At 45.1% G+C, this 15,837-nt stretch overlaps 2 protein-coding genes across 5 annotated transcripts in view; both read left to right on the forward strand.

Moving 5' to 3' along the window:
* Positions 1–15,837, forward strand: part of SIMC1 (SUMO interacting motifs containing 1) — a 289,791-nt gene that overhangs the window by 194,515 nt on the left and 79,439 nt on the right. The window lies entirely within an intron of this gene.
* Positions 1–15,837, forward strand: part of CPLX2 (complexin 2) — a 135,304-nt gene that overhangs the window by 82,033 nt on the left and 37,434 nt on the right. Inside the window, exon 1 of one of the 4 annotated variants that reach the window (XM_079968347.1) lies at positions 11,192–11,294. The exons of 2 other annotated variants lie outside the window; for them this stretch is intronic. The gene's annotated coding sequence lies outside the window, so the exon portion shown is untranslated. Of the gene's footprint in view, positions 1–11,191; positions 11,295–11,325; positions 11,645–15,837 lie in introns of those variants that run through there. One more of the 4 variants, XM_079968344.1, reaches the window with a different exon arrangement.

A 15,837-nucleotide genomic window follows, 5' to 3' on the forward strand; every position in this document is an offset into this window, starting at 1 on the left:
CATAACAATGAATGTGTTGATGATTGCTGGATTGATTGTTTTTTTTAGGTGGGTGGGGCTTTTGTTCTTATATGCAGTGCTTTCTGTTCTCTTGCTCAAATGGTCTGGCATTGAAATACAGCAAAGGCAACACCTATAGAATCATAGAATTGCAGAGTTGGAAGGGACCCTGATGGTCATCTAGTTCAACCCCCTGCTGTGCAGGAATCTGAGCTGAAGCATCCAAGACAGATGGCCATCCAACCTCTGCTTACAAACCACAAATGAGTGAGAGTCCACCACCTTCCAAGGGAGTCCAGAAAGTTCTTCCAGATGTTTAGTGGGAATCTCCTTTCTTGTAACTTGAAGCCATTGGTTCGGGTCCTACCCTCCAGAGTTTCCATTAGAATAGCACATCTACCTATTTCAGTAAAAGCTATCTTTGCTATCAGATTAATTCATCAGATTAATTCAGTCTGATAATCTGTCCTTTTGCAGATTTGAAAGCCACCTGAGACGGACTCAGAATTTTGGCATGAGATTATCAGACTGTAGTAGACTGTACTGATCTGAACTGTACTGAAAAGAAAAAGCCACTAAAGGACTAATGCTGGGGGGCATGGGGGGCGCTTCACTAAATTGTGAGTTTAGTTTCTGTTTTCCCCATCCTTGCTTCCGTTTGTAACATGTAATGGCTGATCATCTTAAGTAAAGGGATCTGCTTTAACCTTACAGCTGGGTCTGCCTGCCTTCCAATAAAACAAAGGGCAACACCCTGCAACACCTTGCCAGAAGTGAGCATGACTGTGGAGGAAAGGATCTGCCCTGAAAGAGCGCTCTCATCTGCATATGCGTTTTGTTGTAAAAATTAGGACCTGCTCTACCACCACCACCACTCCCTGCTTTCAACTTTGAAATGGGCCAACCACATGAACAACATAATTCTTTATGGGTGACACTGAGCCAGTCACTGTTTCTCAGCCTAACCTACCTCACAGGGCTGTATTGGGGATTGAATGAGGAGGGGGATAACCATGTACACCATCTCAGGATCCTTTGAGAAAAGGTGAGATGTGAATACAATAAATAGATACTAAAATAACTGCCCCGTCATGTCTAGTTTCACCCTAAGAGTATCTGGAATTGTTCCAATTTGGATTCTCCTTGGGGAGGGGTTGAAACTGACACTGCTTTAGTGACTCTGCTTCACAATGTTGATCTAGAGATGGGTATAAGGGGAATGCAACCCTGTAGATATTCCTGTGGACCTCTAAGTTGGCATACTGGACATTAATTGTCAATGGATTCTTCTGGGATGCCTGTGTGAGTTGTCGGGAATTCAAGGCAGCAATCCATTTGAAAGCATTTTGCAGGGTCACCGAGACGCTCATATTTTGCAAAGGCTCAGAAAGTCAGAGGACACTGGTCTCTTGCATAAGCCTGCCTGTCACCAATGAGAGTTACATAACCAGGTGGTTCTCACTTCAGCCCCTTTTCTTTTCAGTCGGGGGAGGCTCCCTTTGTACACTGTGACCAAACCTGCATTTTGAAAGTGTTTGGCCAATGGGATGCAAACTTAACATAATCCAATCCTGAGTGGCACAACCCTCATCCTGTTTCTTCTTGTTGCTGCTTCCTTCCCTGGCCAACTTGCCTCTAACCCATTCCCCAACTCTGCCAAGGTCACATTTCCCTGCACAGCTGCTCAGCCAGTTCCTGCTCCTGGGACAGAGGAAGAAGATGGCATTTAAGAGTGTTTTAAAAAATTAAGAGAGAGCTAGAGAGATTTTTTTGCAAACAGCCCCTAATGTGTCTGGGAAGCTGACAGAGCAGGTAATTGCAAGATCATTCCCCCACTTGTCCCTGTGATTAGCTTCTTTCTGTGCTATTTCTGTTCCATTAAGTGTGTGCAAAATGGAACCCCATCTCTGGCCCTCCTCCTTTTTCTCTCCCCCCCCCCTCCAAAGTTTCTCCTATTGCCTCTGAGCACTAAATGTTCTGACACTGATTCGCTAGTTCAGGAAGATTATAGCCTTTGTTAGACTGATGTTTTCTGACAGTTCAGCCTGATAGCCAGAGAGGGAGGTAGTGAAGTGGCAGTAGTACTCTTGGATACTGTGCAGTGCTGAGACCCTTCCCCAGTTTTAACAATCCCCCCTTCACGAGTGCACGTCACCATGAATGCTTCGAGTCTTCAGCCATTACCAGAAGGATCAATGCTTTCATTGCCCACTGATTGCTCTACCTACTCAACCATGCCATAGGCACCTGTCATTAAGCAAAATGCTCCAGCAGCAACAGTATCATTGGCTGAAGGTAGAGAATTGAAATGTTGGCAAGCCTGAGGTTACAACACTAGCTGATGGAGTCCTTTTTCTCATCTCCCTCTTGCCTGCCCTAGAAAAATAAATATGATCACTAGCTCCTTCTTCTTTATTACAGAGTAGCCCTTTCTCCATATCATGGTTTCTCATAGAAAACTGGCTGATAGATGACTAACAAATTATTTGCTGCTGTGGTATGTCTGTGTCTGGGATGTTTCACTTCATCCCAGTGGTGTCCCTAACAAGAGCTCAGTTTCCAACCTTCTCCCCATGAACTACTAACATTCCCACTTTGCTATTAATTTTATGCCAAGTCCAGGCAGAGATTTTGTTGTGCTTTTGCTTGTCAAATGAGCTGGCAAGCTTGAATCATCAAATTGTAGAGTTGGAAGGGATCCCAAAGATCTTCTGGTCCAGTCCCTTGCAATGCAGGAATCACAACTAAATCATCCATGACAGCTGGCTATCCAACCTCTGCTTAAAAACTTTCAGCGCATGAGAGCCCATCACCTTCCAGTCCATTGTCGAACAGGTCTTACCATCGGTCAGAAAGTTCTTGCTGATGTTTAGTCGGAATCTTCTTTCTTGTACCTTGAAGCAATTGGTTAGGGTTCAGCTTGCTCCATCTTCCATGTGACAGCCCTTTAGGTACAGTATTTGAAGACAGCTATCCTCTCCCCTCTCAGACTCCTCTTTTCCAGGCTAAATATACCCAAACCCCCTCAACTTTTCCTCATAAGGCTTGATTTCCAGTATCTACCCATGCATGACTCTACTTGCAAATAGGTACCTTGAAATGCTGCAGTGCCCACTGTCAAGTAGGAACCTTCGCTTGCTGCCTCAAGCATCACATTTCCCCCTTGTTATGTTGTATCCCTTGTCATTCCTCTCCTGGATCTTATGCAAGCATGCTGCACGTGTGCAAAGAGCAGTCCAGGAACAAAGAGGAGAGTGATGAGGAGGCAAACTAGGAAGTAGTGAGATGGAAAGTGAGAGCATGTACTGATACAGACACATTCTAAGTAGAAGTCTCAAGTAATGATTATGCCAAGGCAGAAGGTTGGAACTGGAAGCCCCTTACATGAAAGAAGAGCAGCCAATTTCCCTGCTGAGAAAAGCAGGGAATGTGATTTGGTTTTGGTTTTTTATATCTATACTGAAGGTACTGTGAGTTTCTGGGTAAGAGCTTCCTTGAGCCCTGTGGGGAATAGGTGGGATATAAATTGTATGAATAAATGAGTGGATGATGAATAGAAGCCAGGATCCAAAGAACCGTGAAACAAGTTGCACGAGCCCAAGGGGGCTTTAGACTTGCCTTTTCTTTTAGCAGTAGTCTGCTCTGCTGTGTGGCAAACTGCTTTTGAAACTGGAGGGACTTCCAAAGGCAGCTTGTGATATGAGATGAGAGTCACCTGTTCAAACTGTGGAAAAGTCTGAAATTGCACCAGGCTAGCACAAGGCATTGGCATGCACCTCAGCAGCTCTTTGGATCTGAATCATATCTAAAGGCCAGCTTGAACCAGCAGCTTTCTGCAGAGTCAGAAGGGAAAGCCATTTGGGGAATGGGGAGATAGAAGCCTGCTCCAGTCCTGACCTGCCTTTTAGCACAATCCTCTGTGCTCTTGGGACTACATACAATGCTAGTGAGGAAAGTCAAAGACTCCCAGGTCTATCACTCAATTACACCCACTCCTGACACTGCGTGAACTGCCTCTTGGGGGCTTGGGAATTGTTTTACTCAACAAAGGGTATAATAAAACACAGTAGCATATTGGTATAGAAACTTCCACAGCATATTCTGTTTGCGTCAACAATATATACCACAAATGTGGGTATGCACTACCAACTTACGCATGCATACATGCCTACTACTACATTAATATAGGGCCATCAGTGTGCATGGTACTTTAGATTCACAGATTACACTGCAACCACAACAACTACTACGACCGCAATGTTATTCATGTAGTACTACAAATTAGTAAGCACTTCATCATAAAGAACTGAAGTTTGTTTCTTGGATTAATCCATCAATTAACTGAGTGTATTTTGATTTGAGTCACAGATGGCGCCTGGGAAAAGCAGATATTGTAAGCAATCTGTGCACATTCCTTGGAATCAGGCAGAGAATTTAAGATTTGTTTCCAAATGGCATATGATGTTGTCTGTGTTCCTCGTGTCATGTTAAGATATGGCATTTACAATAGCTCATTAACCATGAATGGCATGCTCTAACCCTTCCAGCATGTACGTCCAGCCTGCCTGTGTGGCATAAGATGCCCCAGAGCACTATAGAGCCCTTTCCTCACCCTGTCCCTTCCCAGCTAGCCCTTTGCCAACAAAATACCCACCCATTACTCCCACTCAGAGGACCATCCCCACCTCCCATAGGTAGATGCAACAGCTCTGCTTCTCCACAGGTCTTCAGCATGCAGCAATAAGAAGCCTTCCCACTGAAAAATCTGCCATTATCCTTGCCACTAGGTGCCTACACTCCAAACAGGGACATGGGAGGATATAATGTTTTTCTTTGTACAATACTTCATCTGCCATATGCAGGATTTCCTTCACACAGAGAGGCCATCATAGTGATGGTCATTTTGTCAGTCAAAGTATAAAAACCATATACAGTCATACCTTGGAAGTCGAACAGAATTCGTTCCAGAAGTCCGTTCGACTTCCAAAATGTTCAAAAACCAAATTGCAGCTTCTGATTGGCTGCAGGAATCCCCATCAGACGTTCAGCTTCCAAAAATAGCTAGCAAACCAGGAGCCAAAACATTCGGGAACTAAGCTGTTCAAAAACCAAGGTACGAATAGAGTAATAATAATAATAATAATAATAATAATAATAATAATTATAATTTGTTATTTGTACCCCGCCCATCTGGCTGGGTTTCCCCAGCCACTCTTGGCGGCTTCCACAAAGACCAAAAATACACTAATATGTTATACATTAAAAACCTCTCTGAACAGGGCTGCCTAAAGATGTCTTCTGAATGTCAGGTAGTTGTTTATCTCTTTGACATCTGATGGGAGGGCATTCCACAAGGCGGGCGCCACTACCGAGAAGGCCCTCTGCCTGGTTCCCTGTAGCTTTGCTTCTCGCAGTGAGAGAACCGCCAGAAGGCCCTCGGTGCTGGACCTCAGCGTCCGGGCAGAACGATGGGGGTGGAGATGCTCCTTCAGGTACGTCCAAAAGGCAGGCCCTCGGCACTGGACCTCAGCGTCCGGGCAGAACGATGGGGGTGGAGATGCTCCTTCAGAGTACGTCCATTTCTCACAAATAATGTAAACAGGCACTCACATCATCATGCACTCTCACAAGGACACACCCTGTTACATGGGAACAAGAAGAGACCTGCATTTACAGATCTTCAGGTCTGCATCCTTGCTCACAAGCTCAAATGATCAGAAATGTACGCGCACACACAAATGCACATAGGTAAAGGTAAAGGTACCCCTGCCCGTACGGGCCAGTCTTGACAGACTCTGGGGTTGTGCGCCCATCTCAATTAAGAGGCCAGGGGCCAGCGCTGTCCGGAGACACTTCCGGGTCACGTGGCCAGCGTGACATCGCTGCTCTGGCCAGAGCCAGAGCCAGAGCCGCACACGGAAACGCCGTTTACCTTCCCGCTGGTAAGTGGTCCCTATTTATCTACTTGCACCCGGAGGTGCTTTCGAACTGCTAGGTTGGCAGGCGCTGGGACCGAGCAGCGGGAGCGCACCCCGCCGCAGGGATTCGAACCGCCGACCTTTCGATCGGCAAGCCCTAGGCGCTGAGGCTTTAACCCACAGCGCCACCTGCGTCCCTTCACAAATGCACATAGCTTATCTCAAATAATGCATTGTAGTGATGTGATTGCTGAGTCTGTAAGGTAATCTCCTGGCCTTGGCAAATGCACTCACTGGGTTTTTATCTGTTGTAGTGAAATGCAAATTAAATGACATGTGGGAACACAGCAGGTCAATGTATAAACATCATTCCCTCTTTATCAACAGATTTGCTTTCTTTGACATTTTAATTCTGTCCACATTTTTTTTTAAAAAAGGATCCCCACATTGTCATTAGCTTTGCTGATTAGCTCCCAGTGTCTAAGGCAGGGCCATGGATCATTAAAAGCATCTGAAATATGGGCCTTCCAGCAAGTTGTTAGTTCCGCTAGTAAATAAAAATTAAAGCTTGGGGATATCTAGTATAAATCATTGTAAAGTACAGAACAGTCGTATTTCATCACAGTGACTCAGCGGTGTGGCTGTTCAGAGGATGATGGGTTTTAAATATAAAAGGACTAGCATGTATATAACATTTTCTGCGCAGGCAGTTGGGATATAAATTTAGGGAGGGAAGCATAGGGCCAGGGAAGGCAGACCAACAGAGGCTGGTATAAAGGCTGGTTAATTCATCTGTTTTTGTTGGTAAGTTTGATTGTAGCCATGCTCTGTAATAGAAATGTCAAACTCAAATATTAATGGGAAGCTATACAACTTGTCAGAATTATTGAAGGGGATGAACAGAATAATTATCTAACTCCTGCATCATCATCATCATCATCATCATATTTTATTTATTTATATTTTGTGCAAACTGAAAATCTTGCTTTAAAACTTTTTGTTTGGTGTTGGGGGGGGGAGAAAACTAGAACTATGTTATCCAGGATTCTGCTGCTGACCTTGACGGTGCTTTTGTATTAACATAACTGAATTGATCAATGTATTACAATTAATTCAAGAGTTTGGTCGGGTAGCGGGATTTAAGTTAAATAAGCAGAAAACTAAGGTATTGGGGGAAAACTTGACAGATACAGAGTCAGAACGGTTTCAGAAAGAGACAGAGTTGAACGTGGTTAAAAAAGTAAAATACCTAGGGGTAAATATAACAGCAAAAAATCTGAGTCTATTTAAAGATAATTATGAGAAATGCTGGGCAGAAATTAAGAGAGACTTAGAAAGTTGGACAAGATTGAAACTTTCCTTGTTAGGCCGAATTGCTGCTGTAAAGATGAATGTATTGCCGAAAATGCTTTTCTTATTTCAAACATTACTGATTGTGGACAAAACAGAGTGTTTCCGGAAGTGGCAGAGAGATATTTCTAAATTTGTCTGGCAGGGCAAAAAGCCCAGAATTAAGTTTAAGATATTAACTGATGCGAAAGAAAGAGGGGGCTTTGCCCTGCCAGACTTAAGGCTGTACTATGAATCAGCAGCTTTTTGCTGGTTGAAAGATTGGCTGCTTCTCGAAGACACTGATGTACTAGATCTGGAAGGTTTTGACAATGCGTTTGGTTGGCATGCATATTTATGGTATGACAAGGTTAAGATCAATAAGAATTTCAAGAACCATATTGTCAGAAAAGCAGTATTTAATGTTTGGACAAAATACAAAGACTTATTGGAAAACAAAACTCCAAGGTGGCTTTCACCATTGGAAGCTAAGGCCCGGAAAAGACTCAATATGGAGGCCAAATGGCCGAAGTATTGGGAAATATTAGAAAAAGATGGAGATAATTGGAAATTGCAGAGTCAGGAGAAAATGAAAGACAAAGTGCGAGATTGGTTACATTATGCTCAGATTAAAGAAGTTTTTAAACTTGATAAAAAGTTAGGATTCCAGGTGGAAAAATCGAAGTTAGAAACGGAACTGTTAGAGCCTAAGACTAAGGTACTCTCAAGAATGTATAACTTGCTGTTAAAATGGAACACACAAGATGAAATGGTTAAATCGGCTATGATAAAGTGGGCACAGGACATTGGGTATAATATTATGTTTGAGGACTGGGAAAAGTTATGGACCATTGGGCTGAATTTCACTGCATGTAATGCTTTGAAAGAAAATGTAATGAAAATGATATATAGATGGTACATGACCCCAGTCAAACTTGCAAAAATATACCACTTGTCTGATAATAAGTGTTGGAAATGCAGGGAAAGTGAAGGAACGTTCTTTCACCTCTGGTGGACTTGCCCTAGGGTTAAGGCCTTCTGGGAAATGATATACAATGAGCTGAAAAAGGTATTTAAGTATACCTTCCCTAAGAAACCAGAGGCCTTCCTTTTGGGCATCGTTGACCAGAGGGTGCTAAGGAATGACCGAACATTTTTTATGTATGCAACAATAGCAGCAAGGATACTCGTTGCGAAGCATTGGAAAACCCAAGATCTACCCACACTGGAAGAATGGCAGATGCAACTGATAGACTATATGGAACTGGCTGAGATGACTGGCAGAATTCGAGACCTGGGAGAGGGGACGGTGGAAGAAGATTGGAAGAAATTTAAGGACTATTTGCAAAAATATTGTAAACTGTATGAATGTTAAGGAGGATGCTTGATCACAAACAACTTGGCACCTTTGAATTAGATAAACTGAACTATGAAGATAAGCTAAATTTAGGAAAAAATCAACTTTTAGATAATGATTAGGCTAAACTAAAAAGTTTTAAAAAGTCAAATGAATATATCTAAAATTTAAGATATAACATTGGAAAATTAGATAAGGTGGGGACAAGGTGATAAATTGCTGAATTAATTTTTATATTTTGGAACGTAGGAGAGGGAGATGTGAGGAAGTCCAAAAAGGATAAGAAAATATGTTATGAAATGTGATGTTTTTTGTATGTTTTGTTTATTATGTTATAATTTTAAAAAAAAACTATTAATAAATATATATATAAAAAAGAATTGATCAATGTAATTCACTTGGCTCAGCTCATAGACATGAGGAGATGATACTCTATGGATTAATTGTCAGAAAACCAGTGTGGGAGATCCAAAGGTTGCATACCTTTCTTGCCTAATGTAACTTTAATTATTCAATGTTTGGAAAATAATCTTTTGATTGTAAGACACTATTCCAGACGGTTCATAACGGAACAGCAAGATTTGGGAGTTGGTTTATCAGGAATATTGAGGACAGGGAGTAAGGGCAGTGAGAGAATGTTTCCCATTTAATTGGGCAGGTAAGGCGTATTCCCCACAATTCTGTCATCATGGCACCATGAACACTCAATAACTACATCCATCCAAAAAAAGTTTTCCATAGTACCACTTTTGCATGAGCAATTAAAGCTGCTTCTTCATTCGTTAGAATGCATCGGTGGCAACCTTTGACAGCAGCCACATGGAAAGAATTACTATAGAAATAAAGGGTTGCTCATTTGATGGGACACTGAGAATAGGCTGTGGGGCTACAAACAGAAAGATGTGGCTTATATTCTGTCTCATTGAGCCAGGATCTGCTGATCCTAGGATTTGAAAGCAGTTTTTGTTCAGAGGTTGTAGCATCTCACTTTGTGTTCTATACAGATAGCAATATGGAATGGATTGCACATGTAATACCATGGGTTCTTTTCTATCCAGACACCTCTGGCAAAGTAAATATTTGTTTGTGCCTGCTTAACAGTCTAGGGACTTGGAAGTGTTGTTTTAGATCTCACTTTGTGTGTGGAAGTAGACACATATTTATGCTAAGTACGCTGTAGTTGATAAAAGCCACAATTGAAGCTATGGCTCTTGCTGTCTAGGGGTTCCTGGTGTGCAGAATGAGCCCATGTCAAGATCTCTATATTGGCCCTTCTAAAATCCAGTATGATTCCAAATTTGGTGACAGTGTGGCATGACGCAGTGAAGCCAATTGCATGCTGTTGCCATTACATGCCTGCACAGCCCCAAACTCCCTAAACCTCAACCCTCCCCTTCTCCCTCCTGTTAGCGCCAGCAATGCAATGTGTTCAGAAGCAGTGGAGCCCAACCTGCATGTGCTATTGAAGTTGCCTTTGGAGGTGAGGAAGGGACATAGCTCAGTGTATTCATAAAGCCCCAGGTATCTCTGGCTAGAGCTGGGAGAGACCCCTGTCTGAAACCCTGGAGAGAGGCTGTCAATCAGTGTAGATAATACTGAGCTAGATAGACCAATGGCTTGACTTGGTATGAGATAGTTTCTTATGCTCCTATGCTCATTTTACAGCTGTTTTAGAAGACTTCTGTGCATCCCAGTGTGGCCAAACACCTTGTTAGCCTTTTAGTAAGAGGGAATGAATAACCCCGCAGTAAAGAAAATGGTCTGAAATTACTTACATAGCACTTTCCATGGTGAATGTTCTGCATTTGCCTTCTTATAATAACCCTATTATAATGTGAGCATTTATTACTATTCCAGTTGTACAGATTGGAAACTGAGATTGAAAGATAATGGCATGCCCAAATCCATCCAGTGAACCCTGTTGAACTGGGACTGAATCCAATTTCCTACATTCAAATCCAGCATCAACAGGAACTCATTGGCTTCCCATTTTAAATGTCCAGATAGCACCTTGAATTTAAATGGATGGAATGCACTCTTTCCTGTTTGGAAAGAGTTGTGTCTTGTTTGGTAGGTTTAATCGAATCGAGTGATTCAAGGAGTAGAATACCAACTCTGAATCGTTTCATTTCATTGGAACCTTCCCCCTCCTTTCTTTCTGATTTATCCTAAATGAGATCTTTGTTTTTCTTTAAAATCACTAGCAGGCTTCCCAAATCCAGCCAAGTAGCTTGATTCTCCCCTGCCTCCTTTTTTCTTTCTTTCTTTCTTTCTTTCTTTCTTTCTTTCTTTCTCTTTCTTTCCAAGAGTATTTTCCCAATACAAAGGTATTTTTGCACTCATTGTTTACCGTTTGTAAAGAGACTAGGGTTTACCTTGGTACTTTAGTCGCTGGAACAGTTGAATTCTACTAGCTCTCTACACTGTTATCCAACACCGAAGATAAACTGATGGTTCTTCCCCCAGAAGAGGTCCCTGCCCGATCATGATGCCCCCTCCTTTCTTCTCAGCACCTAATTGCTGGACCAGCAGGGGTGACCACCCAGTACGAGGTAGACGCTGTTTTTGCTTCTCGCATCGGAGCGTGATTAATATTAGTCAGCCAGATGGGTGGAGATGACAGGAATAATAAAGTAGCTCATTAGGGGACGATGCTTGGAAGGTCAAGACAGAGCCGCGATGCATTTGTGGTGAGAAGGTTGGGAGGGGTGGATAGGGAGAAGGAGGAAAGCCCTCCTTTGGGTAAACACTGTCGAAGAAGGGAGTGAGGCGGGTGGGGGAGGGGGGAGAGAAAGACACGCGTTCGTTCCCAAGCAGAGGAGGCAGAGGAAGGTTCCGCCTGTAGGAACCTGAGCGTGAGCCGACCCACTCCGTCAAGGAGCGCGGGGAGAGACGGGCAGGCGCGTCAGGGTTTGAGAGGAGTGATTCGAGAGGTGCCGTCGTCAGGCTGCGGGAAAGAGACAGGAGGCGGGCTTTGCGCGCAGGACTTGAGAGAGCAGCACCTCTCCGCAGCTGGCCACGGGCTTCTGGAGCGCCGCTGGTGAGTGAGCCCGTCTGGGAGGGACAGGTGGCGTGGTGCTGAAGGGACAGCTCCCCGGGCGCAGAGGTGAAAACGGGATCCCGCAGGGGCTGAGGAGGAATCGCGAAGATCGCGGGTGGTGGTCTTAGGGAACTCGGTGGGTCCTCGGCAGTCGGTGGGGTATTCTTTCTCTAGCCACCTCTATCTGCAGCCGAGAAAAGGACGGTGGGATCTGTGTGGGCGCAGCAAGGGGCGCTACCCTACTAGGTCTCCCCGTCTGCCTTACATTCAGAAAGGAACTACGAGCGTGACCCTGTTTAAAAGAAAAGGTTGGCCTAGGGAGCCAGCTGCCCCCTGCCTTCCCCTCAGTCTTCACTGCGTTTTGAGATCTGTTTTTGGGTCTTTCCCCGGAAGCACGCGCTGTGTGAGGCGGGGAGGTTTTGCGGAGGGAGCTGTCCAAGTGCTGATTTGCCCTCTCCGGGCTTCTCCTACGGAGCGGAGGCTTCAGGGACTCGCCGCAGCAGGTGGCGATCTCTGCCCGCTGCCCAGCCCTGAACGTCCGAGCAGAGCCGCGGGCGCCCGCCTGTCTCCTGCTCTGCATGTTAATAACTCGGCAGTGCGGATGACGGTTGGCTAAGGTGGGGTGCGCGGGTAGAAGATTAGGGACAGCCGTTCGTTATTCGCCGCCCAGTCGGAGCGGGAGGGTTGGTACTAGGGAAGGGGGTGAACTTGGGAGCGAGGGGGTGCCATGTGGCGCTAAACCATACGCGAGCTAAGTCACATACACAGATGCGTTCTTCCAGAGACGCCCGCGCATGGTACACGAGACCTACCTCAAGGAAATGCGGAGAGAAACCCACAAGTGGGCGCACACCCGCCCACGCCACGCCAACTCCCAGGAATCCTCGGAACCCCTCTGCGCCCATCGCCTGCCTCTGGGACTTGACCCACAGGTTGCGTGCGCCTCTGTCTCAGCCCTAGAGGCAGTTTCTAGCCAGCTAGCAGACTAACCCGGACCGAACCAGGACCTTGCCCGCTTTTGCAGCTGAAGTAAATCCGCCGGGGATGATCGCCAGAGCTCCATGGTCTTCTGGCCGATCGCGGTCGCACCTGATTGCGACCAAGTGGTTGGTTCCTCGCTCTCTGCCCTTGCCTGGGAGATCTCTGTTTGCTAGGCAGCCACGCACCTCCAGCGATCGAGTGGGGCAGGAGGAGCCCTCCTCGCTCTCTGGCTCTGTGTGGGCTCTGTCGCGGCGGGGCTGGGGCTGGGGAGCAGCCATCCATGTGTGCTTGAAGGGATGAAAAGCAAAGCAAGTTTTCTCGTGGCTTCCTTCCCGCTCGCTGGCGCAGGGCACGGTTCGGGGTCGTCAGTGTAGTGTCATTTGGAAACGCGCAGAAGAAGAAGAAGATGATGATGATGATGATTTGCTAAGAGCGGGTCAAGTACCCCCTGCTCGGTCTATTAGTCAGTCTCCTCTTTTCCCCGCTCACCTCTCCGACAGGCTTCCAGAGAGGGACTTTGACCCTTGGCCACTCAAGTTCCATCGGTGGGAACCTAAGCAAGTTAGATTTTCGAGTCATGGTCACTGTGCCAAAGATTTGCGCCTGCCTTCCTTACTGCGCCGGCAAACCAAAGACTCCTGTGGTTGGTGGTCTCCCCGCGCCCTTAACTCGGGCTGGGTCCCTTGCATGTCCTTCCCGAAGCAGCTGGGGCTCCTCTGCTAGCGGTTGGTATAGCCGCAGCTCCGCTCTGCTTTCCCTCTTCGGGATCTTTAGAAACTCAGCGGAGGGCAGTAAAGCGTGCAAAGGCAGGGCAAACTCGACGGGCTGCATTCATTCATCCCCGGGGCAAGGAGGGCTGCCGGAGTTCCTGGCTAAATGCACCAGGTGCCGGAACCAACAGCCCCAGAAGGCAGATATCCTAACCAGCAAAGGATTCTCTTTCCACACACAAACACGAACGCACGCAGTTTTTTACACACTGTGTATCTCAGACACACGCAGGCATTACAGACACTTTGCAGGGACTGATCCCTAGGAATCCGCTTAAGCCCAGGTTCCCATTTAGATCCATTCAGGTTAATTGGACTAGGTCGTTTTAATTCCAGGGAATTAAAAGTGTGTGGCATGTGTTTGTGCACATACACAGAAGGGCAATTTTCACACACATGACACTTAAATAACCTTTGAGACTTTTCTTTTTTCGAAAAAAATGAAAAAATGTTGCAAGCAACACTTATGAAAATGTCCATTAAATCATACATTTGACTCACAATATCAAGCAGAAACATCCCTAGCTATATCTCTCCAGTCTTTCTTACTCTCTCCCGGCTGCTTGTTCCATTTTATTTCGCCTAGTTCTTTCCCCCAGCACACATAATCCTCTGCATAATTTCCTTGGAAAAAGAAACATCTCACAAATGCACATCTAATGCAGACATAATTCTTGAACCATTTCAGCCCCCCTCTCTTCAACATCAAGATGCCATTGTTCCACACAGTGCACAACAAATGACATCCTATGAACACAGCTGCCATCCAACACTGATGTGTTACATTTTGTGTGCATGTAGTCCCATGGAATACAATGCTGCACATCTCAGTCATGCACATCCTGTTTTCTATGGCTTCCAATGCACAGGGACACTCCATGTACCCCCAGTGTCAAAGTCAGTTAATATAACCTGATCTAACACCTAACTCCTTTGCATTGTTTTAAATTCTCTCATGCATGCTTCCTCACATGTCCTATGGTGCATAATTTACAGGAGGTATACAACTGCTGTATTTATATAATGCTGCATACATCTTTCTCCTACTCACTCTGACATGTCATGCACCACTCTTGGAATATGTGTGATATGCCATTAGCCACTTTTGCTGTTTAACAGTTATCGGGCACCATTTGGCATCTGGGCACTGTGTAGGATCCTTGTGTCACTTGTGAAACTCTGGCTCACCACTCTTAATTTTTGGGGTGTGGGGAGAAGTCCTGGGCTCAAACCTACCTGGAATCTCTACTTTCTAGTCTAGAAGTCCTTCCCCTGTAATTCTGGAGATGCAGATGGGGCCTGTGGTCACTTAGAGCTGGTTCAGACGTGATAGCAAGTGCTGCCACTTACGCTTCAGCTTTTCATGCACCCACATCGGTTTTCTGTGCATGCACTTGTCAGCAGTTGCTGTAACATCAGTTGTGGTTTTGTGTTCTGTTCATGCTCAGAGACCCTCTCTCCTTAATTACATCTTCTAGAGCTTCAGCCCCAGCACTGAATATGGGATTTGGAGCTGAGCCTAGTGAGTCCTTACTTAAACTAAGGATCGTGTCTGTAGCTCCATCTTCCACCTGCCTCAATTCCCCTTCTCTCTCCCTCTCTCTTTTACACACACACACACACACACACACACACACCATATAATCATTTATTTGGTGTAGTTTCTGTAATAGTTTCTCTGTTACACATCCTGTTTGTCAATTCAGAATCTCCACTCTTCATGCACCACTTACATGCATGTGTGTTTGTATTTCCATATATCACCACCTGGATACATTATTAAATACACATTATGGCTCCATCACACCTGGCCATATGCTTGTCTCCCAAAATGTAAACGAAGCAAGCTTATTTAATATAGTCTCATCCTAGATTACTCATGTGATGCAAACCACAAACACTAGTCATAGCTTGGCTGGCGACTCTTTCCAAAAGTAGTTGATTGTGTCTTTGTTTCATTTACCATCCTTTAACTTCCATCTGTAGAGAATCAGGCTGACAGTGAGATCACTTCTCATTAGTGGCTGAATTAAGGTGCATAGAGGGAGGATTAAAATTAATTTAAGAATAGTCCTGCCAGATCAGTCCAGTTGTCCATCTAGTCCAGCATTCTGTTCTCATGGTGGCCAGCTAGATTTCCATGTGAAGCGCACAAGCAGTACCTGAGCACAGAAGCACCCTCCCCTCTTATGATTTCCAGCAACTCCTCTGTACTGGGGACAGTAGCACTCACTAGATGGGCAACAGCTGTGGCAGCTGAAATAAGGCAAATTCGAAGGAACCATTCAGCCGTGGATTAAAGAGCTGAACTTAAAATAATGTGACTAGTCTTCTTTCTAAAAGAGGGAGCCTGCATCCAGGTCCAAGTGGGTCAAGAATTTGTTTTTCCTATTCTGTCCATCCTGTTAAAGAGAAGGACAAGGACGGACTCACTCACTTGCA

Source organism: Podarcis cretensis (assembly GCF_951804945.1).
Source record: "Podarcis cretensis genome assembly, chromosome: 2".
Taxonomy (NCBI): Eukaryota; Metazoa; Chordata; class Lepidosauria; order Squamata; family Lacertidae; genus Podarcis; species Podarcis cretensis.